The following is a 24,641-nucleotide window of genomic DNA, read 5'->3' as shown; positions in this document are numbered from 1 at the left end:
GAACCCAAAGCCTCCCTTCCCCTGACCCCAATCCTCTTCCCTCTCTGACTCCTTCTCTTTCACTGTCAAGAGCTCCACCCTCTGACCAACACTTCCCTGTGTGTCTGTCCTCCTTCTCCAAGGGCACACAGACTCTTCCCTCTGGACTTCTGTCTCCTGTCACAAGTGACACAGTTGTCTGCCACTTCAGGGTCCTCCCCTGTGGCTGCCCACACAGGGTCCCAACAGGACCCCGCTGGCTTCTGCGCCCTCCTGGAGTTGACTGGAGTCGAAGGTGTCTTTTGGTTCATGTTCCCTTCTCCCTCCAAGATCTTGCTAACATTAAACAATGGCTGGGCTCTTTCTCCACTAATCTCTCTGCCTACATAAGAGAGTTCTGTCATTCAGCTCAAATCTATGATTCAACCTGGCATGATATCTGTGTTATTCAGTCCTCCACTCTTACCTGTGAGGAGTTCCAGAGAGTCTAGGTGAAGGCCAGACAGTAGGCAGACCAGACCCATTTGGTGGATCTTATGACTCTGGTGGGTCATGCATGCAGCCCTATTCCAAGACCCTGACTGGGACAACCAGCAGGGACAGGAGGGACAGGAGGGCCACCAGAGGAGGAACATTATGATTCCATGCCTCCTGAAAGGCATGAATATAATTTCTAACAAGGTAGTTAACTTTGATAGACTTCACGAGGTTACCTAGCAAACAGATGAGAACCCAGCGGTTTTTCTTAATAGATTACAAGAGGCCATGACTTACCTTGACTTGGCCTCTCCAGAAGAGTCCATGGTAATGGCCTCTCCTTTTATTTCACAATCGGTTTCAGACATTTGAAAAACAAAGACAAACAAATTAAAAAAGGTTGAGAGCAGTCCCCAAACCTGATTCAGGACTTGGTGAAGATGGCCAAGTCTTCCTGTCAAGCTCCAGTGAAACAGATACTTAGCCATTGATGCCCACGCCCTAGCAGCGGCCCTAAGGCCAGCAACATCCCTGCAAAAGGGACAGGGAAGATCTCTGAGGCCCCATCCTCCCCCCCCACCCCCCGCAAGGTGGGGGCAAAGTCGGTTCCACTCAGAACCTACTTTTGATGTGTCAAGGAAAGCCACTGGTCCAGCATCTTCCTAATCCCCTCCCACTGACAAAGGTGTGCTCTCTCTGCCAGCAACCTGGCCACTGGAAATCAGAGTGCCCCAATGGGAGCTTAACCCCTGTGCCACACCACAGAGGCCCAGCCTCACCATCAGGGTCATTTTAAACTCCAGAGGCCATTGAACTTCTCAATTTGGCAGAGAAGTGACAGTGTCCAACCTGGGAGACCCCCCATTACCCTATCCATGCCTAAGCAGGTAATTCCACCAACTTCCTAGTGGACAGAGGGACTACCTTTCCAGTCCTCACCTCTCACTCTGGCCCTACAGTCCCTTCACTGGTCTCAAATACAGATACAGTTTGTGTTAAAGGATTTTAAAATACTAAAACTGTAACCCATCACAGCGGGTTGCTTTCTGTTATGATGCTAGTATTATACAATGAATTTATATAAAGTGTTATCAACTTGATTCTTGATACAAATAACATGTTTACCAATAAACTGTGATGCAAATCAAGTAAAAAAAATAGCTGGATTTTCACACCACAATAATATCAACCAAAATATGTTTAGCACAATTTCTTTTCTTTTGTAAACACTTCCCCAATAGATAATGTGTTTTCATTAGATGAAGAAATAACAATGCAGTTACACTGGAATTATTGGTGGGAAATGGGAACAGAATGATTAAGAACCTGTAAATTTAGGACCTTGAAGGAAGGCAAGAGACTCACTGCTCTGGTGTTTGGGTGGGTCCTTGGGCTTCAGGATGAATAGTCCTGGCACATGTGGGGACTGCCTTGTTAATATCAAGATAATCAGTGTAGTCACTTGGCCCCACTGCCACAAAGGTAGAATTTCAAAAGTCACCCATTCTCATGGTATATGGGTTCTCATGTCCTATGTAGAGAAAATATTAAATAAAGATTAATGGTAATAGTGATGAATGATCAAATAGACCTTTTGATGAGCATGAGCACAAGTTGAAATGAGCTGCAGTACTGCTCTGACTCCTGGAATCATCAGGGAAGAAACTTTAGTGAAACAGGTGTCCAAGCATGGACTTTAAAAGTTTAGAGGATAAAATTCGTACATGTTGCTTTGCTGCACATCATATACACTGGAGATCTGCTATAGCCTTCTAGCTCTAATCATTTTAGTCATGTGTCCTCCATTTTAGTCAAGAGTTATCATGAGAGAAGAAAATACATTAATTTCTTGTTGGTTACTATCTTTTCAAAAATTTAACAGTACATGTTAGAATAGCTCAGCATTTTCTCCAACATGATTCCTGACAGATTTATAGATACAGCTCATTTCCATTTGTAAATTCTGAAACCGAGTATTTCTTGTGGAGTGGAGTGGTTTTCCTTAGTTTTTCCTCCACTGTTTTCTACCTGATGCCTATAAGGAAAAAGTCACACGATACTAGAAACACTGAAGTCCCTGCAAAGCTGCATTTACAAGACAGAAGACTATGTCTAGTAACTAGACACTGTCTAGTTAGTGTTTCCATGTATAATTCTTTGTTTGTTGTTTCATGCTGTTAACTACTTCCTCTACAGGAATTCTCAAAGATCCTGTATGTCAAAATGGCTCTTCTTTCTTATGGGAAGTCTCCTTTCCTTATTTCTCATTAATCACTGATGAAACTTGGAAGCTCTTGCTTTTCCCTTACTTGTGGGACAGATGCAATGCATTTGGGACAAAAGCTAAAGCAGCAATGTAGTTTTTTCAGCAGCAATGGTTGGGGGCCAGGAAGTTTCTATAGGATAGACATAGTAACATCTACAAGGGCATGGGGATAATTGTTAATGAAAGCATGAGAACTGAGTGTTCTGGCATTCAGAAGAATCCTGTGCTGGTTAGTGTTATGTCAACTTGACACATTAGCTGGAGTTCTGTGGGAAGAAGGAGTCTCAACTGACAAATGCCTTAATACATCTATCTGGCCTGAAGGCACATATATGGTTCAATTTCTTAATAGTGATTATCTGTGACATGCATGGTTTGAGTCCTGAAACCCTCACTAGGGGCTGTGAGGCAATGAAGGAAGGACTGACACGGAGACATACATTCTGTGGACTAGGCAATATTCTAACCATCCACAACACAGACCTTCAAGATGTTTATTAGGTACAACACAGGGGTAGGAGTCAGCTATTGTTCCAGGGGGTCTCTGTAGGTGACTACTTCAAGCTTCCTGGAGGAGGAAGCTGTAGTTGCTAGTCTTGCACACCCTGGTCAATCTTTTATAAACATTCAAACTCAGATTCTCAAGGAAAACTGTGCCATTTCTCTTGAGCCAGGTCCATAGAAGGAGATAGCTTTACCAAATAACCTATGTGCCCAGTCTTTGAAATCCCTAATGCTGGGGGATGTTTTCTGTATGTTAAATGTGTTGCTCTGATTGGTTAATAAATAAAATACTGATTGGTCAGTAGCCAGGCAGGAAGGATAGGCAGGACAAGGAGAGAGGAGAATTCTGGGAAATGGAAGGCTGAGGCAGAGAGCTGCTGCCAGACACCACCATGACAAGCAAGGTATAAGGTACTGGAAGGCCACGAGCCATGTGGCAACTTATAGACTAATAGACATGGGTTAATTTAAGATATAAGAACTAGATAGCAAGAAGCCTGCCACGGCCATACAGTTTGTAAGCAATATAAGTCTCTGTGTGTTTACTCGGTTGAGTCTGAGCAGCTGTGGGACTGGCGGGTGAGAGAGATTTGTCCTGACTGCGGACCAGGCAGTACTGGAGAAAACTCCAGCTACACCCTAACATGATCATGGCCTTGTCAAAACACACATTCACTCAAGGCTTCTCTCATTCAGAGATTCCTCTGCTCCCTACAAATTGATGTGGGTCAGTCCATCCTATATGGGTGGTGCCTCCCCTGGGCTTGATGATTTAAGAAAGAAGACTGAGCAAAGTAATGTAGACCAAGACAAGTAAACAACAATTCTACATGGCTTCTACATCAGCTCCTGCTTCCAGGTTCCCAGCTTGTTTGAGCTCTTGGTCTGACTTTCTCAGCAGTGGACTATTAGAGGAAAATGAAAGAAACCCTTTCTCCTCCAAGTTGATTTTGGTCATGGTGTATTATCACAGTGATATAGAACCTAACTGAAACATGACCACCATGATTGACAGGTTATAAGGAAACCTCAAGCCAAACATGGTGCACAAGGCTGTTATAATTCTTAAGGTCAAGACAACATTTTATAAAGTTAATACACATATTAAAATAAAATAAATGTAGTTCCAATTTCTGTCTGCTCTCTCCCACTGTATGTCTTAGGTACTATTTGTATTTTTAGACTGACCAGATATTGTTGCATGTATAGCTTTTATGGTATGCAGCAATACACAGCCTGTCAAAGAATAAGTGCAGTTCACAGCTCTAATTGGTACATCTAAAATGCAATTTCTCTACCTAAGGTTAGGCAGCTTCCTGGGAGAGTAGGAAGAAAGCTTGTGAAAGCCAGAGAACCAGGACATTTCCTAGGAGATGCTGTCTTCAGTATATGAAAGGAAAACTACACACATGAAATATCAACAATATAATTGCCAAAATGAGACTTAAAAAGTGGCCGTGCTAATTGAACTGCCACTGTGGATTGGGGTAAGTCTCACAAGACTCACCCTTAGATGAAGAGCTAAAGACAGTCAATGGCTGTTCAGAGGAAGAAACAGTATTTCCCAGGGATGAACTAATAGGTTACCCTGTCCCAATTGCTCATCTCTAAAAACATACCCATATGAGCAACACTAAATATGCTTTCTCCCAGCTGTACACACACACACAAAATCAACCAAACAACAAAACAAGATTAATTTTAAAAGGTCATGAAATTGAAGGGGGTGTGAAGAGATTTGGTAAGAGATTAAAGGGCCAGATGTAGAGATGGAAATGATATAAATATAATATTCATGTATGAAATTCCCAAATGAATATAAATTTTAAAAGATTTTATCATATACTTGGAAAAGGGTCAAGACTCACTAAGTACTTAAGTATTATTTAATATATGAAAGAACATTTCATATGATGTTTACTTTCATGGATATTTAAGCTTAAGAAAAACAATGAAAACTTGAACAATTTAGGATTAATGATTTTTTAACTCAATCAATGCCCCCTCAGGTTTCTCAGATGCTTACCCAGGAGTGGGCATGGCGCTTTCCCCTGTCTGGAAGAGAACCACAGTTGATAATCTTCCTCTCTGGAAAACAGAAGACCCAAAAGTCACACTGTACCTTTCTCAGTACACACTTTAAATGCATTTTTTCTTTCCTCTTCTGCATCTCTAAAACTGGAAAATATTGAGGCCGGCAAGAATTCTGTATAAGAGGAGGCTGCCATTGGAAATTAACAGTGGTGAGTTCAGTGGTCCCTGTTCCCCCTGAGAATAAGCAGAGAATGGAAGTTTCTGCCTTTTCATCTCTGGTAGAAAAGATTTGTCAATGCAAAATATATTTTTCCTGCTACATTTTTGTGACACTGGGAATTAGAAATCACTCCATGCCCTGTCTCCAAGCAAGAAAAGTTTTCCTGTCACCCACGTCCCTATAGGCTTTTGGTAATGTTGAGCTTTGCCATAATATCTTCCTATCCAGACACCTGATTATCCCAGTGCCACATGCCTACCCTCTCTGTGATGACTAAGCAAAGCTAAATTTAGAAGCCTTAGAACCTCAGCAAGCTGAGTAAAGGGGACAAAAAACTAGAGAGGGCTGGAGGAGACTTGAACATGAAATCAAGATTTGACCTTCATTCAGAGGTCCCAGTCCTACAGAGAAAAAGGACAAATAGAAATCCTTCATAATAACCCAGTAGCAAAAACAAGATCCACAACTGATTTACAGCCCATCACCCTGGGATCCAATGAATCAAGCAAATGTAAACTATGTAGCATCTATTGAGTTACGTAAGAGTCCCACATGAGATGCCAAAGAAAAATGCATAAAGTAGAGTTATGGCTTATTAATAACTTGTTTACTTTTGATTCTTGATAGAAAATAATGACCTTTACTTGCAGAATGAGATCACATTTATGATATTATGATAATTAGTAAGTGTACTCCTACACATACATGTATATACACACATACATACACACACTAAAATTAATATATATGAATGAATGGCCTATGTTCAAAGTGATTTTCAAAATGTTTCCCTCTTTACAAGTTATTTCATGCATCATCTATTAGATTCTTGTGACAAGTATTCAGAAGATACAGCTTTAGTGACATATTTTAGTTGAAATTGTATATCAGACCTGTCATTTTGTAATTATTAGTTTGAAACTTTGTCCTTATGGAATAAATCAGTATCAAAAATATTTACACGACAAAGAAGATATAGAAACAATGGCACCAAAAGATATCTAGTGATTTATATTAACAACTTTACATCATGTTCATTGGGTGTATACAAATATTTACAAATAATTCACATATACATGCATTTTCATGTGCAACATACACAGACATACACATTGTTTATTGTGCTCTAGTGGTAAAATGCATTTCACATGCTGCTCATTGATATGAAATTTTACTGGAGAATACAGGAGGAGTGGCCACATATAGACTAATATATCTGTTGACTTTACTTCTGAAAGTGAAAGGAAGATGGAAATTTTTCATACATAGTAATCAAGCATTTGGCAGTGATGTTTATACACTTATTTAAATATTAATGGATCACAGAAAGGCATTGAATAAATAGAGTTTCCAAGTCTCTTACAGGTATTCCCAGCAATGGTCATAACTTTCTGATGATATCATTCACTGTGTCCAATTGTGCTGCTGTTACAGTGAATGACTATAGAAAACACAGCAAAAATGTAATGACTAATGTTTATGAAATACATGATTTGATAGCTATTTATCCAAGCATTTTCCACATCATGTAACCAAAACTCAGTTTAGTTAATGGCAAAGTAAACACATGTAAGGCTCAAATTATGAGTATGGTTTTTCTTTTCTTCATATAACCTGAGGGCAGTAATAGAGATTTTAGTTTAATATATATTTCTTTAAGGATTTTGATCAGTCAAAATATAATAGAATGTGCACTGATGAACTGGATTTTGGGGGATGGTAAAACAAAAGTGTTAAAGGGAAATCCTTTCAGAATCTAGTAATGTTACATTAATTTTGTATCAATAAACAAACTGCACACCACAAGCTAAAACCATAAAACTCCTAGGTCAAAGAATGGGTGACTTCTATTGGAGTTTTTGGAGTTTGAAAAAACTTCTATGTTTATTTTCAGCATTGCTCACACACTATGCACAAAAACGTACACATGCACACAATACACACAAAAATCCCCAATAAACAAACAAATGCTATTTCTAAGTATACAGATAAACTATAGTTATATAAAATAATTTTCTTATGCTTGAGCATAAGCTTGTAAGATAAAAGAGCCACAGTGCATTTAACCATTCACACAAACATGAACAGATGTATACACAAACACACACACACACACACACACACACACACACACACATGAGTATTAACGATCAGGTGAGTAAGGTAGAGTACATGTTATTTTTGTCTTGTTTTAAAGTTTTATATATGGTTATAACTATACTCACATAAAGAAAAACTATTTTAGAATAACTAAAAATCATTTAAAATTTGGTAAGAACAAATAATTGAATCTAAAGAAGCAATAACAATTGAGAAAAATACATTATTACAGTGATAAATATCTTCAAAGGTGTTTTATAATAACACCTCTCTCAATTTAAGTCACCAGACACAAAATAATTTGTTAAGCATATTGTACTGTAACCAATATGGATCAATCCTGCCTCATAGTAACTAGTACTCTTTTATATAGGCAAAGACATATTTGTATGCATGAAAATATTTTTTTTACATAGCACTATCTACTTTTTCAACCTCCCTCCTCATCTTCCTCTTGTCACCAGCCTTATCTTAAAATTTCCTCCTGTTTTTCCTCCCTTGCCCTATTACTGCCTCGGTCAGTTTCATGCAAGGAAATATTGGTCTTTTGAGCATATGCAGTATTCCAGCTCAGGATGTCCTCTGTATCTCAAGTGCAATACTCTTTCCACAGTCTTTCTCCTTATGTTCATTAATGGATCTGGTCAAATTCATTAAAAACACACAAAAGTGAAATTGTCTAGTTGCTTGTTTTCATGTTAATAAAGGATATAGTATCAAAATTTAAATTTTAAATTGATAGATTCAGCAACAACTTTTGCAAAAATAAAAAAAAAAAAAAACAGGGTGTGTTCCAGAAGATAACAGGTTGCCCTAAACTGTGACATTTAGGAAGCAGATTTGGTTCTGAAAACATTAGTGCCCACATTAGAGGGGTCATGATCATACATGGCTCAAAACCAAGAAGCAGTATTTCCTTTGAGTATGCATAGTAAAGTAACTTGTATTGATAGTAAATTAATATTATATTCCACAATACTGTTTCATCTAACATAAAGGTTGGAGAAGGAAAGTATGAAGATAGAAGCCACTACTTCCTCAAAGTTGAAAAAGTGAGAAATTCCAAAACCATCCAGGAAACATAAACAAGATTGATGTTTGGAGATAGTCTAATCCTGATGCCAAAACCAAACAACCAACAACCAAAAGGAAAATAAAATGCCAACATCTCTGATGAAAATACAAGCAAAAATTATTAATAAAATATTTGCAAACCAAATTAACACAAACAGATTTCCCATAATGTTCAAATCAGTTTCATCCCAGAGATGGAGCAAAGTTTCAACATTTGTAAATTAAAAAACATAATCCACTTCATACATGGACTAAAGGATAGAAAGATGATCACAACATTTGATTCATAAAAGACTTTTGACAAAATACAATATCTATTCATGATAAAAAAGTCTTGGAGAGAAAAGGGATACAAGGAATATATTTCAATGTAATAAGGCACTATACAAGAAACTCATAGACAAGCACCTTTTTCTCACTTCTCCTCAACATAATTCTTACAATGTTAGCTAGAGCAATAAAACAAGTGAAGGAAATGAAGCAGATACAAATGAGAAAGGAATATGTAAACATATATTTATTTCCATATGATAAGATTCTATATATAACAAACTAGAGTACACACAAAAATTCCCAGATCTGATAAATATTTAGAAAAGTATCAGAAAACAAAATCAAAACACAGCCATCAGTATCCTTCTATATACAAATGACAAACACAGAAAGAATGAAATCAAGGAGATAATTCCATTCTCAATAATCTAATAAAGCAAAACAAAACACAACAAGAAACTAGAAATAGATCTGACCAAGGAAATGAAAGATTTGTGCAATGAAAACTTTAAAACACCAAAAGATAATTGAAGATACCAGCATATGGAAAGATCTCCCATGCTCATGAATCGGCAGGATTAACGTTGTGAAAATGGCTATGCATCATGTATTCAATGCATTTGCCTTTAAAATTCCAACAAAATTTTCACACAAATTAAAAATCATTTTTGAATTTCATATGGAAATACAAATGACTGAGGATATTTAGAACAAAACTAGATATTAAACATCACCATTAACAATAACAAAAATGCTAGAGGTATCACCATACTAGATCTCAAGTTATTTTGTAGTACAATAGTAAATACAAAAATTATACTCTCATAAAAAGAGTCACTTATCAAAGGAATAGAATTTATGTCTTCAAATAAACCCACATTGCTACAGTCATCAGAATTTTTACAAAGAAGCCAACCATACACATTGGAGAAGATACAGCATCTTCAATCAATAGTACAGTTCAAATTGAATTGCTACATGTAGAAGAATAAAATTTAATCCTTTCCTCTCACCCTACACAAAATTCTGATATCCTGGACCTTATATAGGAGAAAATTAGGAAATATATGCATACTCATTGGCACAGGAAAGTACTTTCTGAACAGAATGCCAATAGTGCAGACATAAAACCAACAGCTAATAATTGAGTCCTCATGAAACTAAGAAGTTTCTACACAGCAAAAGACACAATTCTTTGGCAAAGGGGCAGCCTACAAAATGAGAAAATGTCTTTACCATTTGTGTCTGGAATATATAAAGAACTGAAAAAATGATCAATAAAGTAAGCAACACAAATAAAAATTGGAGGATAGGGCAAAAAGAGTTCTCAAATGATGTCATACAAAGAAAAACACTTTTTAAATTTTAACATCATTAGCCAACTAAAAAATAAAAATTAAATATTTTAAGATTTCATCATACCTTAATCAATATGGCTAAGATAAAAACTTCAAATGATGACAAATGCTAATACAAATGTTGGAAAGGGGGAACACTTATCCACTCCTGGTAGCAAAGCAAACCCATACAACCACTATAGAAATTGGTATGCAACTGGATCAAAAGGAAAGAAACCTACCACATGATTCAACTATATTATTCTTTCATATACATCTGAAGGACTCTGTAACCTATTCCGCACATAATTGCTCATAAATGTTCATCTCTGCTCTCTTCTTAATAGACAGAAAAAGTCTACATGCTCATCAAATGATGAATAGATGAAGAAAAGATGATATATTTTCACAATGGAATACTATTCAGCTATTGAGAAGAATGAAAATTTGAACTTCACAGATAAATGAATAGAGCAGAAACAGTCACTTTGAGTAAGGAGACTCAGAGTCAGACAGACAAAAGTCACAAGGTTTCTCTCCTCTGTGAATGTTAAGACTCTTCAAATACGTATGTTTAATTTGAAATACCATTAGAGAGCATAAAATTTCAAAGGGGTAATAGGGAGGCATGTTCTGGGAAAGAGATATAGAATATACTACTATATAGGGTTATAAAGGAATAATGAATCAGGAAGGGTTAAATGGGTGGGAAGCTGAAAGTATAGACAATAAAGTATGGGGAAGGACAAATAACACTAAAGACTACCAAAAAAGTCATGAAAAGCTGCTTGTGTAGAACTTTCATATATACTAGATCTTGAATGATTTTTTTTTAATGACACAATTGAGTCCTATTTTAGCTGGCCTGAAGGATCCTCTGTCCCAGCCTATCTCCATTCCCTAGGGACTCCAATTATTGGTGCAAACCTAGCATCCTATCACCTCTTTCATTCAAGTCTGGGTAGACGACACTTAGTTCTGTGGAAGCCTGCATTCAGGAGCTGCTCCTCTCATATAACCTCCATTCCCTTGGGATTTCACATCTTGATATTGGCATAAAAGTCGACATGTTGAAGTTAATATCCAGGCATAAGTCAACAGATTTTTCACAAAAAAGACAAAAACACACACTGGAATAAAAGACAGTATCTTCAACAAATAATACTATGCCAATGAGAGAGTATCATATCCATAACCCTGCTCAAAAACAAACTCAAAACTTTAACATAAGAGCACATACTCTGAATCTGATAGACAAAGAATGGGTATAACACAACATTTGAGGAGAAAAGTAATCTTTGTTAGGACCCAGCTATGAACTCTGCAAACTACAACTGTGACTTGTCTGAAAGATATACTGGTGCAATAAAGGCACATATAATGGGAGTAACCAACCACTTTTTGATTGATTTTAATACTTACTCCACAAGATGTTACCCATAAATGACACAGATTAAAGTAGCCAGAATCTGAGACTAGAAAAGCCATCGCCCTTGAGAAAATGGACTACTATTCTGTTACAAGAATATAAAATAATTCCTGATGACATATTGGTATATCTTATATCAACACATCATACTCATCAGAGAATCTTGTTCTTGTCACAGTATACTGTAATTAAAAAAGATATACCCAATTGGAAAACGTACAGAAAGTGAGACACTTTGGAGGTCTTAGTCCTAAATGGATATCTTCAGGAATTTACAGGAGAAAAAGATTGTAAGAGTCATAAATGATAAATGACTCAGAAACAGTGTCATCCATACAAAACAGGGCTGATGCACATACAAACACACAGAGACAATGATAGCAAGCATAAGACCTGTACGGGTTCAAGCAAGATGGTGTGTCAGCACTGAGAAGGGAAATAGAGACAAACTTCCATCCCTACCCTCAAAGCTGTCTGCTATTTACACCAGCTGGCAAAGAGAAAACCACTTTTCTCCAGTGGACTGTTACTGGGTTTATCAACCACACAACAGGGCAGGTCCCATTCCAGGAAGCAGTTGGCCAACACAAAAAAAAAAACTCAGAGGTGCATTGGTGGATTTGTTTGTTTTATTTTCCTTTGTTTTGGCATTTTTTCCTTAATGTCCTATTGTTTGCATATGAAGTAGGGTGTTTGTGTCTATTTTGCATGGAGAGATTGTTTCTTATATTTGATTTGTTAGTTTTGAAAGACAGAAGGGGAGAAATAGAACCTAAAGGTGGGTATGTAGTCCACTGGGTGGACTGGGGGAGGGAAAACATGACCAAAATGTATTTTGTGAAAAAGGACACAGTGTTATGTCAATAGAGAAGGGGGTGGATCTTGGAAGAGTTGATGAGGTAAAATTGTAAAGATATAAAACAAAAAAAAGGTGAGCAGACGAGGGTTAGCAGAGAATCACATTCTTTCCTAACAAATTAAAGTATGATATGATATGATACCTTTAAAGCAAAGTACACTACTCTCTTTTTTGGGTGGAGGAACTGTAATATAAAAAGTAAAAACATTAAAGTAATCAAAATATTGTTAGATTTTACATTTATCATGATCAAAATACCAATGTCTAATAGTTACCAATACGGGTAAAAATAAAAGAAGTCTCCTCATGTTAGGATTTCTGTTAGAGCCTGTTCTTTACTGGTGATCTTACAGTGATGACAAGCAACAGTATGATCCAAACTCTCTAATCTCAAGCAGGTAAGGGTACCTCTCTAAGCTTCAGGTTCCCCACAGTTAAAGTGTTAACTCTGTCTCAAATAAGTCTCACTGGTTGAGTAGCTTTTCAAATTCAAAAATACATTATTTGCATTAAATTAAGTCTTACTTCAAGAATTTTAAATATAGATAAAACACTTGACTGAAAAATAATATATTTTAGAGAAATATCAGACACATTATTTTACTGATTAGGCAATTGCAGAAACAGATTTTGTTAAATAGTTTCTGGAATATTCATTCTTCACATGTTGATTCTCACAACAAGATCAATTTACATGCTATATTCCTGATCACCTATAGGCTACTTCATTACAGACTTTAGTACTGGAAATGAAAATGTTTTAGCTGGGCAGTGGTGGCACATGCCTTTAATCACAGCACTCAGGAGGCAGAGGCCAGTGGATCTCTGTGAGTTCTAGGCCAGCCTGGTCTACAGAGTAATTTCCAGGACAGGCTCCAAAGCTATAAAGAGAAACCCTGTCTTGAAAAACCAAAAGAAAGAAAATGTTTTGAGGATAAACTTGGCCCTACCTTTTCTGAAAAGTAAGTTAAAGTACATGCAGTATATAATTGATCAAGAGTGAGAACATTTGTTCGCTCACAATAGTGGCCACTAACATAATAATTCTAGGAATATTTTCCTTATCGTAGATGATTCCTAAACCAGTTCACCACTCTCATTCTTCTCCTACATTCTACTCCATATTTTTTCTATACGTTCAATGGCTGAATACTTGGGTTCTTGCCTCTTTTTGGAAGTTATGAACCACGCTGTGAGTTAATTTTATTCACAGGCTTTTGTGTGGTGGTATAATGTCATTTTCATGTGTCTACTCTCAGGACTGGAGCTGATAAGTCATACAGAAATTCTGTTTAACCTTCTATGAAAAAAACAGGTTTCATTTTTTCACAAAGGATAGCACAATTTTTGTTTATACTACTAGCTATTCCCCACTTCTTGCCAGTGTTTTAGTATAGACTTATTTCATCTGATGTGAAGATGAATTATATAAATCACAAAATGTACATGTATGTGGATATTACTTCTAATTACACCAAGTGATATAAGTGAAATACTAGCAAACATGAAATATACTGGGTGACAGGCATGGTTACAAATACTCAATATGTTATGTATCTGTATAACCTAATCTAACCTATAGAAAAATGATGTCCACAATTTAAGAAAAATTCTTGGGACTTTCTCTCAAATACTCCAAATATTTCCAATGTAATATTCCAACTGCTCATATTAGTAGGCAAAACTGAAAGAGTCAGAAATAAAAAATATTGGATGATTCTGGTATGGAAAAAAAGGTACACAGAGATTGGCATAGACATGGACATCTTACTAAAAATCTCTGTAAATACTTTCTTCATGCCAAAAACTGAGGCAGCGCTTCATAAGGTTACAAACCATGGAGGCATGTACGTTAGCTGACTAAATTCTGATGAGGGCTGAGGTTTGTGCAGAGGAGTGAGGGTGAGTGAAGGAGGGTGTGGAGTGCACAGGATGAACTGCTCTTGTGCAAACCAGTGCAAGTGCTGCTGTGTGGTTATCCAGAGCAGCAGGTCTCTGAACACAACCGCTCTGAGTACAAGGGTTCTGCTGAGAGCTTCCCAGTACACAGAGATAATCCATATTTAATGCCAGCCTGAGAATGTGAACTTAAAAATAACATATTCCCCACAAGTCACCTCTAATTCTGATGGTCTAATGACACCAGTTCTCTCAGATTGTCTGTAGATACTAAGACTGAAAACCTGCTACACAGATATTCAGGGATAACAGAGCTTACATTGTAATTATCTTTTAATACAATGATCAATGTTCATTTGGGAGTATAAATGGATCTTTTCAAACTAACTTGCCTACTCAATGGTATTAAAAGTTCATATTAAGATATTTTTAATACACAGATAACATAGATTTTTGTTGGAATAAGAAGATGGCAAAGAGGCCAAATATCTGCTCACTCAACTTTTTTTCACAGTACATTAAAACCTCTGTCACCCCTGACACAAAGAGGTTGAGATACTGACTGACGAACCTAGGATATATATCATAGGATGGACTCTAGCACTATCAACTATTGATCAATTTAGACATGTGTAGATAGTTCTTTAGAGGTAAATACTAGACAAGCAAGTGCCAAAACATCAAGTTAGAGAGAGACCTGGCAGTCTGTCTGTAACCATATAAAACTGATTTCTTTCATTAAAATGTTCTAGTAAAAAGAATTTCCATCTATATTTTCCATTTGTGCTGGACAATATGAAGTTGACTATGTCTTTCCACAGCCAGCTCATGCCAGCACAAGACCAAGCTATGTATCTTACCAAAGGGTGGCCACAAAATTTTCCATCCCAGGAGAATGGATTTCCTGGCCTGACTCGGGCCTACAAAGTCAGTGACCACACATTCCCCCATCCACAGGGCAGTCAGCATGATGATGTATTTTATTTTGAAAGTTATCTTAAACCTAAAATAGGAATTAAAGAAGATCTATTAGTTTGCTTCTTAAACAAAGGAGCAGTGGGATTAACAGAAAGACCCAATTCTTCCTGCCCCAGAAAAAGGAGTACTCATCCATCTCATCACTGCAGACACAGATTAGCAAATGAACAAATGCACCTTAACAAAGCATAGGCTAAAGGAAGCTTACCTAGGGGAGGTTCTGAATATACCTTTTCCATGTGTGCAAACATCTAAGGTCTGTTTATTCAGAATGAAAAATGCTAAGTATACATTATGCTGTGCATTTGAAATATAGTGCTCTGAAAAATTATTCATATGAAGATGGGAAAACCTAATTTAAAAAACTCCCCTTAAGCCAGTCGGTGGTGGCACACGCCTTTAATCCCAGCACTCGGGAGGCAGAGGCAGGTGGATCTCTTGAGTTCGAGGCCAGCCTGGTCTCCAAAGCGAGTTCCAGGAAAGGCATAAAGCTACACAGACAAACCCTGTCTCGAAAAACCAAAGGAAAAAAAACTCCCCTTAATTCAATAAAAGGCTTTTTAAAAACCTATGTAAGTAAATTATGTTAAAGCCAAGGCCATACATTCTATACTTAAGTACTTAGTGGACACTTGCCATTTATGAAGAAACTTTGAAAATATTTAATCTTCAAATAACATCACCTTAACTCTATTTGCCACACTTTCTAGATCAGAAAATGTCATAATGGCTAATAGGCCAATGTAGCAAAGACAGGGATGGAATGGGTAGTCTAATAGCCAAGCACAGCTCAGAACCACAGATCTTTCTGGCTCATCTTCTGTTTTGGAGCACCACCCAGGAGAGTGACTCTCATGTATGTAGCCTTGACTTCCTTTTCTTCCCAGTACAATCAGCCTTCCTATTGTGATTGCATGCTTATATTAGGACCGAGGGGATAAATTACATAAACTTGTTATTAATAAATCTACAGCTACCTTGTAAATATATAAAATGTACCATAACATGCCTTTTTACTCAAACACTTGCTCATAGGATGCCTGATGTGTTTCTTCCTCTTAATAACTGGATCTACCTGACTATGACAATAACTTTCTAAAGTGGTGGGATTACTGACATGTGCCACCAATCACAGATGCTTCAGTAGATTCTTGACTGATTCTTTACAGGGTCATAGGACAGACTAAGACCTCTTGAAATTGTTGAATAAATAAGGAATAAAAACATTTGTAAACACAAAAGAGTAAAAATTCTTTTGTTTTACAGTAAGGGCTAGAGATAATCTTTGACAATCAATAAAATATGAAATAAATGCATACCAACTATTAGTAACAACCAAGAAGTCTCTACAAATAGAAACGACATTTTTTACTGCTATAGCCACTTCTGAGTTCCATTGGTCCATGGAACACCAGGTATTGAATATTCATCTCCCCAGCTGCAACTTTCTCATTGACAGTTTCCATCAAAGTAGAGAGGTTTTTCCTGTTACAGACCAAACACTAACAGAACAGTTAGTCAGTAGCCAACAAATAACTTAACACGAAAGTTGAGGAGTTACATGAAATTAATCATGAAGTTTCAATTCTTGTAGCAGGACTCCACTGAGGAACAGTTTTTAAAGATACAGAATGGATGAGGACATTTAGGAAGTTGTACTAAGAACAGATTCCAAGACCTGGAATTTGAAGAGTAATATAGAATGGAGGAAAAAGAATCAGCAAACACATTGATAGAAGATAAATGGCCATATCATAAGTAGTATACAATAGTTATATCAAAACTACAGCAAGTCCAAGACATGTAACACTTGAGAACTGGCCAATGGAGTAGCAACATGTAAGCCATTGGGAACATTAAGCCAAAGACAAACAAGATCTGTTGAATGACAGGAAGACTTGTGTAAAAAGACCAAGAAGTGCAGAATTTTCCTCAAAGATTCCAAATCCCTGATTCCTCCAAACTATGAATATGTCAGGTGGGACAGACATCATGCAGATGTCACTGACATTATGATCCTGAAGCCCATCAGTTCCATTCTCATCACCTAAGATACAATAAGTCATAGTGATCTACCCAGATAGACTCAGACAGCTGTCACTCTTTGGAAAGTCAGAGTTGAATAATAGTAGAGATTCAACCTGCAATTATTGTCTGAAGTAGAATGGAATGCATGGGAAGAAATACAGTTTCCTCTGAGGAAACCACGGTACTCAGATGACCATCCTCTGTAATAAGCAAATTAAGTTCAAACTCTGAATGAGGCAAGAATCAGATCCTTCTGAGTCTCCAAGGAAGACTGCAGCCCTATCATATCCTTGAACAACCTGTTCCACCATGAGTATAGGAACTATAAAGTCCACCTGCCCTACTGCCTATGTAATTGGAGCTTAGCAGTGCTGTTTTCAGTGATTAAGATTTTTACAATTGTTAAACATGTATTTCATAGCACTTGGAGGGAAGTTGGTTCTGTTGCATCAAATGCCAATAACGGGAACAAGCAGAAAATAGATTTTTGAAAAAGTTGAAGGATTTTAAAGAACAAAGCTTGTCTCATTTTGAACAAATTGATACCCACATGCAAACTTTGGGGGACTAAAAACTCAGCTATGGAGCACTCTGATAGAAATTAGGATCACTAAATTGAAGCATTATTTCCTTGGAGCATGTATGAATCATCCTAAGTTCAAATTGTCAGCAGTAATAATTGTAAAGATACTGTATATAAACAATCTTAGGAACATGTAATTAAGGCTCTAGGAAGAGATCCTAAGCATGTTATATCTTTGATCATAAGACATATTCAGAATACATAGTTCTGACTATGCAAAACACACAGTTTTAAAATCATGACATTACATATTTAGTCAAAGCCATCTGAAAGAAATGTGAAAACAATGGTATTCTGTGCACAACATTCTTATATTAAAAGTCAATGTAGGCAGTTCTAAGAGGCAAGTTCATAGAACTAAGTGCTACATAAAAACTTGGAGAAATCTAATAATAGTAACTTAATAACTCTCCAGAAGCTCTAGAACAAAAGGAAGAAATCACACACAAAGAAGTAGATGCCCAAAAATAAACTCAGAGATAAAATCAAGAAAATAGAAAAAAAACAAAGTATAAAGAATAAATGGAATAACGAGTTGCTTATTTGAGAAAACCAAGTGATTGACAAACTCCTATCAAAATAACTAAGGAAGAGAGAAAAATATCTCTCTTAATTAGGGTTTCTATTACTGTGATGAAACACCATGACCAAAAAGCAAGCTGGGGAGGAAAGGGTTTATTTGGTTTACACTTCAGCATTGTTGTTCATCACTGAAGGAAATCAGGACAGGAACTCAAACTGGGCAGGAGGCCGGAGGCAGGAGCTGATGCACAGGTCATGGAAGGGAGCTGCTTACTGGCTTGCTTCCCATGGCTCGCTCAGGCCACCTTCTTATAGAACCCAGGACTAAGAGCTCAGGGTTGGCACCACCCACCATGGGCTGGGTCCTCCCCCACTGATCAGTAAATGCCTTACAGCTGGATCTCATGGAGGCATTTCCTCAAGTGAGGCTCCTTCCTCTCTGATGACTCTAGCTGGTGTCAAGTTGACACATTAAAACTAGTACAATATCAAAATTAAGAAAATTAGAGATCAAAAGGAGGATATAACAATAGACATGGAGGAAATCCAAAGAATCATAAGGATGTACTTTAAAAACATGTACTCCACCAAATTGGAAAATCTAAAATAAATGGCTTATTTCCTCAATACATACAAGTTACCAAAGTTAAATCAACACTAGATAAGCAATTTAAATAGGCTTATAACACATAGTGAGTTAGAAGCAGTCATTAAATGTCTCCCAACCAAACACAGCCCAGGCCCAGATGGTTTTAGCACAGAATTCTATTAGAACATCAAAGAAAAGTTAATATGAATACTCTTCAAATTATACCACAAAATAGAAAGAGAAAGAACCTTGATCAATTTTTAAGTGATGTCATACACTGGTACCCAAGCAATTCGAAGATCCAACAAAGAAAGAGAATTACACACTAATTTTCCTTATGATTTTACTTGAAAAAATTCTCAATAAAATTTTTGGAAGCTGAATCCAAGGACACATCAAAAAAGATTATCCCCCATGATCAAGTAGGCTTCATCCTAGAGATGCAGGGATGGTTCAATGTATGTGTATTGATAAATTTAATCTACCATATAAACAAACCAAAGGAAAAAGCCACATAATTATTTAATTAGATGTAGAAAAGGACTTTGAAATAATCCAACACCCCTTCATGATAAAAGTCCTGGGGAAATTACAGATAAAAGGGGCATACCTCAACATACTAAAGACAGTTTATAGCAAATCCAAGGCCAACAGCAACTTAAATTGAGAGATATTCAAAGCAATTCCACTAAAATCAGCAACAAGACAAGCGTGTCTACTCTATATGTATCAATATAGTACTTGAAATCTTAACTAGAGTAATAAGACAACTGAAAGAGATCAAAGGGATACAAATTGGAAATGCAGAAGTCAAAGTATCTTTATTTGCAGATAATATGATAGTAAAAATAGATGAACCTCAAAATTATACCGAGAAGCTCAGACATTGATAAGTACTTTGAGGAATGTAGCTGGAAACAAAATTAACTCACAAAAATCAATGGCCCTACTATATCAAATGACAAATTGGCTAAAATAGAAATCAGAGAAACAATACCTTTCACAATAGTCTCAACTAATACAAAATACTTTGGAGTATCTAACTAAGCTGGAAAAAGACATATGATTAAAAACATCAATACGTTGAAGAAAGAATTTGAAGAAGATGTCAGAATATGAAAAGAAGTCACATGTTCATGCATTGGTAGGATTAATATATTAAAAATGGCCGTAGCACAAAAAGCAATCTACACGTTCAAGGAAATCTCTATCAAAATTCCAATACAATTCTTCACAGATCTTAAAAGGGCAATTTTCAGCTTCATATGAAACACACACACACACACACACACACACGCACACACACACAAAAGAAGCAGAATTGCTAAAAAAAAATTGAATAATCAAAAAATTTCCCAATTTCAAGTTGTACTTCAGAGTTAGATTAATAAAAACAGCATCATATTGGCAAAACTAAACAAAACAAAACGGAGACATTGATCAATGGAATCAAATTGAAGATCCAGACATAAATCCACACACTTATGGAAACCTTGATTTGAGAAATGAACCAGAAATATGCACTGGAAAAAAGACAACAACAATAAATGGGACCTCATGAAACCGAAAGACTTCTGTACAGCAAAGAACTCCATCATCCACACAAAGTGTCAGCCTATAGAATGGTAATAAATTTTACCACCTACACATCCAAAGGAGGGCTAATATCCAAAATACATAAAGAATTCAAAGAAACTAAATATCAAAAAAATAAATAAGCCAACTAAAAAAAGGGGTACAGATATAAAACAATGGATTACCAATAGAGGAAACTCAAATGTCTAAGAAACACTTAACATTCAAATTAGCCACCAGTGAAATGCAAATCAAAACTACTTTGAGATTTCACCTTATACCTGTTATAACTGCGAAGATTAATAAAAATAAGTGACAGCTCAAAATGGCAAAGATCTTAGTGGAGTTATTGGAATACCCATCTATTGCTATTGTGAGGGCAAAGTTTTATAACCCCTGTGAAAATAAGTGTGTTGCTTCCTCAGGAAGATGGGAAATAACATACCACAATATTAAGCAATCTTTGGGTATATACCATCTTACCAGAGACACGCTAGCCTAATCGTGTTTATTTCTGCTTTATTCATAACAACCTGAAGTTGGAAGCAATCTAGATTTGCCTCAACAGAAGAATAGATAATGAAAATGTGACATGTTTACACAATGGATGGTAAACAGCGGTTAAGAAAAACATAATTTTCAGGCAAATGAATGGCAAAAGAAAAAAATCATCCTGAGGAAGGTAACCCAGACCCAAAAAGAGTATAAGTATATGATCAGACTGCTATTCACAATTATTTAAACATTAATATCTATGTAAAAGGTACTAGAAAAATACAAATTCTACAATGCAAAAGAGAGGCTGAAACCAAGGAAATGCTTCAATTAGGTAGCTTTTCAAAATTCACAGACGTCATTGAAATTAAGGAATGAAAATGTACAGTCACAAAATTTTGAAGAGATTGAATTACAGTATTAGAAATCCCATTAATCTATGCAGCATAGCTACCTAAACAGTGTATTTGTATATACACCCACATAGATGTATATACACCCACATATTTACCTAATTTTCTATGCTTCATTTTTCAAGAAAGACTCATAAATATTTATGGAACAAGGGCTGAAGCAAAAGGGACAAGGAGGTGTTAAAAAAATAGTAGCTATCCCCATACTGAAAAATTTGAGAAGGTATGTGAACAAGTAGTTCAAATTTAGTTGCATGGTAAAATTCAAGTGGGAGAGAATTCTTGAACAGTTATTTCTGCAATAAGCATTGCTCAAATTTTGGGAAATAGGTGCTGAGGAACACCAAATGATTTTGAAAACATCAAAAAAATTCCTAAAAACAAGAGAGTTTCTAGAACTGTAGATGAAATGTAACCACTATTCTGCATTGTTCTATGGTAAAAATAGTTAAAACAGCTAGACTGAGCAGTACATAAAACCTCAGCCATTTTAATAGACTTACAGACATTTTCTGACCATGTAGTTCAGAACATTCCTCCCCTGACGTTATAAAGTCTCCTTTATTTAGAGGACATCACTTAACATTATTATGAAGCTAGACCTGAAGTGTAAGAATTAGTTCAAATAATCTTGAGTAATCAAGACAAAACATCTCCTGAAAGCACCAGTCTAGCCTAAGGATCAAAAGTGGATATTAGAAGAATACCTTTTCAGCAGAGCCTGGAATGGAGAGCCATTCAATGGGCTTGCAATTCTACCTTTCCTCCTTGGCACTAAACATAAAAGATAGCTACAGCAGTTGGCAGACCAACTACTGAAGTCTGAGGAGTCTGCAGTAGTCAAGGTGACTGACCACTGTGATGTCACAGTTCTGAGGCTCATGACAAAACTGACAAAATGACATGTGCCTTGCCTCTCTTTTTATCAAGATAAAATATTTATCAAGATATAATTTTAGATTCAAAAATAGTTTCAGGGATGAACAGAGATGTTGTATGACTACACAAATTTGTGCAATAGAAATATTACTATTCATTCATATCAAAAGTTACTTGTATCCCCAAACCCTAGTGCGCTATGATAACTATATATACTAGACAATTTCCTGTTGGTCACTGTTTTGAAGTTTGAAAGTATAAGAGCAGTCTATCAGTTTGGCCTCTGCTCACATTAACCTTAATTGTGTTGCATTACATAAAATGGTCTCTTGTCAGGGATATGATTAGACAGCAAGACAAGAGCCAGACAGTGAAAACAGGCTTACTTTTGTTCTCTGTCAATTATTCTCATGTATTGACTAAAAAGGTCAATTGACCTTTTTGACTAAAAGTTGATTGACTAAATCAACTTCAATGCCTTCAAAGTTCAACACTTGCAATTACAGGGTGGCCTCTTTGTGGGTCTTATCTCCCCCCAAATGCCACCATCTTTCATCATTGCCACACTGGGGGTTGAGCTTCAACATATCAGCCCATGGGATTAAATGACTCTATTCATACAACCAGTGCAGTTAAGTCTAGGACATCCACACTACAACAATGATTCTTTTTCTTGTTTATGAAATCTGATTATGTTTTCATAGAAATAGAATTGCATTACTTCCTTTCCTTTTCCTCGCTACATTTCTTGTCACCTGCCCTGCCTTAAATTTCTCCCATCCCAATATGTATTTCTTGATGATCTTGTTTCCTTGTTTGTGTGTTTTTGGTTTCAAGCCTGGCCACTCTGGAAAACCAAGGGGGTTAGTTCCTGGGAAAATGCTATTTTTCCTTTTCTCGGCAGTCATTAGTCTTCTGCAGTTCTTTTTCTAGACATGGACCCTGTGAAATATTTTCCCTTTATTGTTAACATGTCCTTTGATAGTGCCATTGTTCTGGTCCTGTTTATGAAGCCAGTTCTAGGAGAGACCGTTTCACAGCAGACTTTCTGGTATTTTGACTCTTACAATCTTTGCAACCACTCATCTGTGATGTTCCCTGAGCTGAAGATGCAGGGGCTGTATATAGATCTAGTCACTGGGGATAGGCATCCCATGATTTGGTAATATCTATAGTGTTTCCAGTTGTGGATTTCTGTGATGGTCTCCATTTACTGTAACAAGTAGCTTCTTGGAATGGAGGGTGGGGTGGTAACTACACTTACATGTGGGTATAAAGATAAGATTTAAAACTTAGTAAGGAATTATGATGGTCTAGCAAAGTAGTGGTAGTAGATACTTTTTCAAGGTCCATAACCTCACTAGCCTCAAGAAGCATGCTAGGATTCTAATAACAATTATGATTTCCCTCCTCTTGAGTTGGGCATAAGTCTAGTTAGACAGTTGTTGATAGCCACTGAGTGAGTGCCATTTCTTACACACACACACACACACACACACACACACACACACACACACACACATTGTCAGGCTGTTAATTGCCATGATCCATATATTCTGTGGTTAGATAGGACTGTATATTTGTTTCCCTTTTTGGAAATTTGTATAGTATTTTCTGTAATCACTGAAACTAGAACACAGGAAGTCACTTTCAGGTTCGATTCAGCTGTGTCCATAAGTGTGTAGTATCTTCAGCCATATGAGCTCATCATCAAGTCCTGAAGGAAACCACCAGCAAGTCCAAATAAACTGCATTGCTTGGGAAGTCGTTCTGACTGCCCCGACCAATTATTTGAAAGGTAATTTCAAATACCTGGCCCTGGTTTTTACAGTTACAATTGAGTTGTCATGTTATTGGGGTGAAATGCTGGATGGTCAGAGAGACAGAACAAGCCACAGCTAACCTCACCTGGCCAACTTCTCAGCTGGTCTTGTTTCCTCAGACTGGAAGCCTCTGTGTCCTCATATCGAATGGCTCTCAGCTGAACTGTGCTGATAGAAGCCTGAAAGCTTAAAAAGCCAAATGCTTCTAGTTTCTGGTCCTCACACCTTATTTTGTAGTGGCCACTGAGGTCTTTTCTATCTTGGCTTCTGGTGCTGGACTCCTAGGATGCATTTTTCTCTTCAAA

General features: G+C 36.7%; 1 protein-coding gene across 6 annotated transcripts in view; it reads right to left on the bottom strand.

The window, feature by feature from the left end:
* LOC102924514 (uncharacterized) overlaps positions 1-22,466 on the bottom strand; it is a 90,689-nt gene extending 68,223 nt beyond the window's left edge. For 4 of the 6 annotated variants that reach the window (XM_076572001.1, XM_076572002.1, XM_076572000.1 and 1 more), the window contains exons 1-3: positions 22,342-22,466; positions 5,253-5,314; positions 754-796 (exon numbers count right to left, since the gene is read on the bottom strand). The gene's annotated coding sequence lies outside the window, so the exon portion shown is untranslated. Of the gene's footprint in view, positions 1-753; positions 1,988-5,252; positions 5,315-22,341 lie in introns of all 6 variants that reach the window. The other 2 variants (XM_076572003.1, XM_076572004.1) reach the window with 2 other exon arrangements.
* Positions 22,467-24,641: the final 2,175 nt, after the last annotated feature.

This window comes from Peromyscus maniculatus, chromosome 5, assembly GCF_049852395.1.
Source record: "Peromyscus maniculatus bairdii isolate BWxNUB_F1_BW_parent chromosome 5, HU_Pman_BW_mat_3.1, whole genome shotgun sequence".
NCBI lineage: Eukaryota > Metazoa > Chordata > Mammalia > Rodentia > Cricetidae > Peromyscus > Peromyscus maniculatus.
This window is presented reverse-complemented; position numbering and strand designations above follow the sequence as displayed.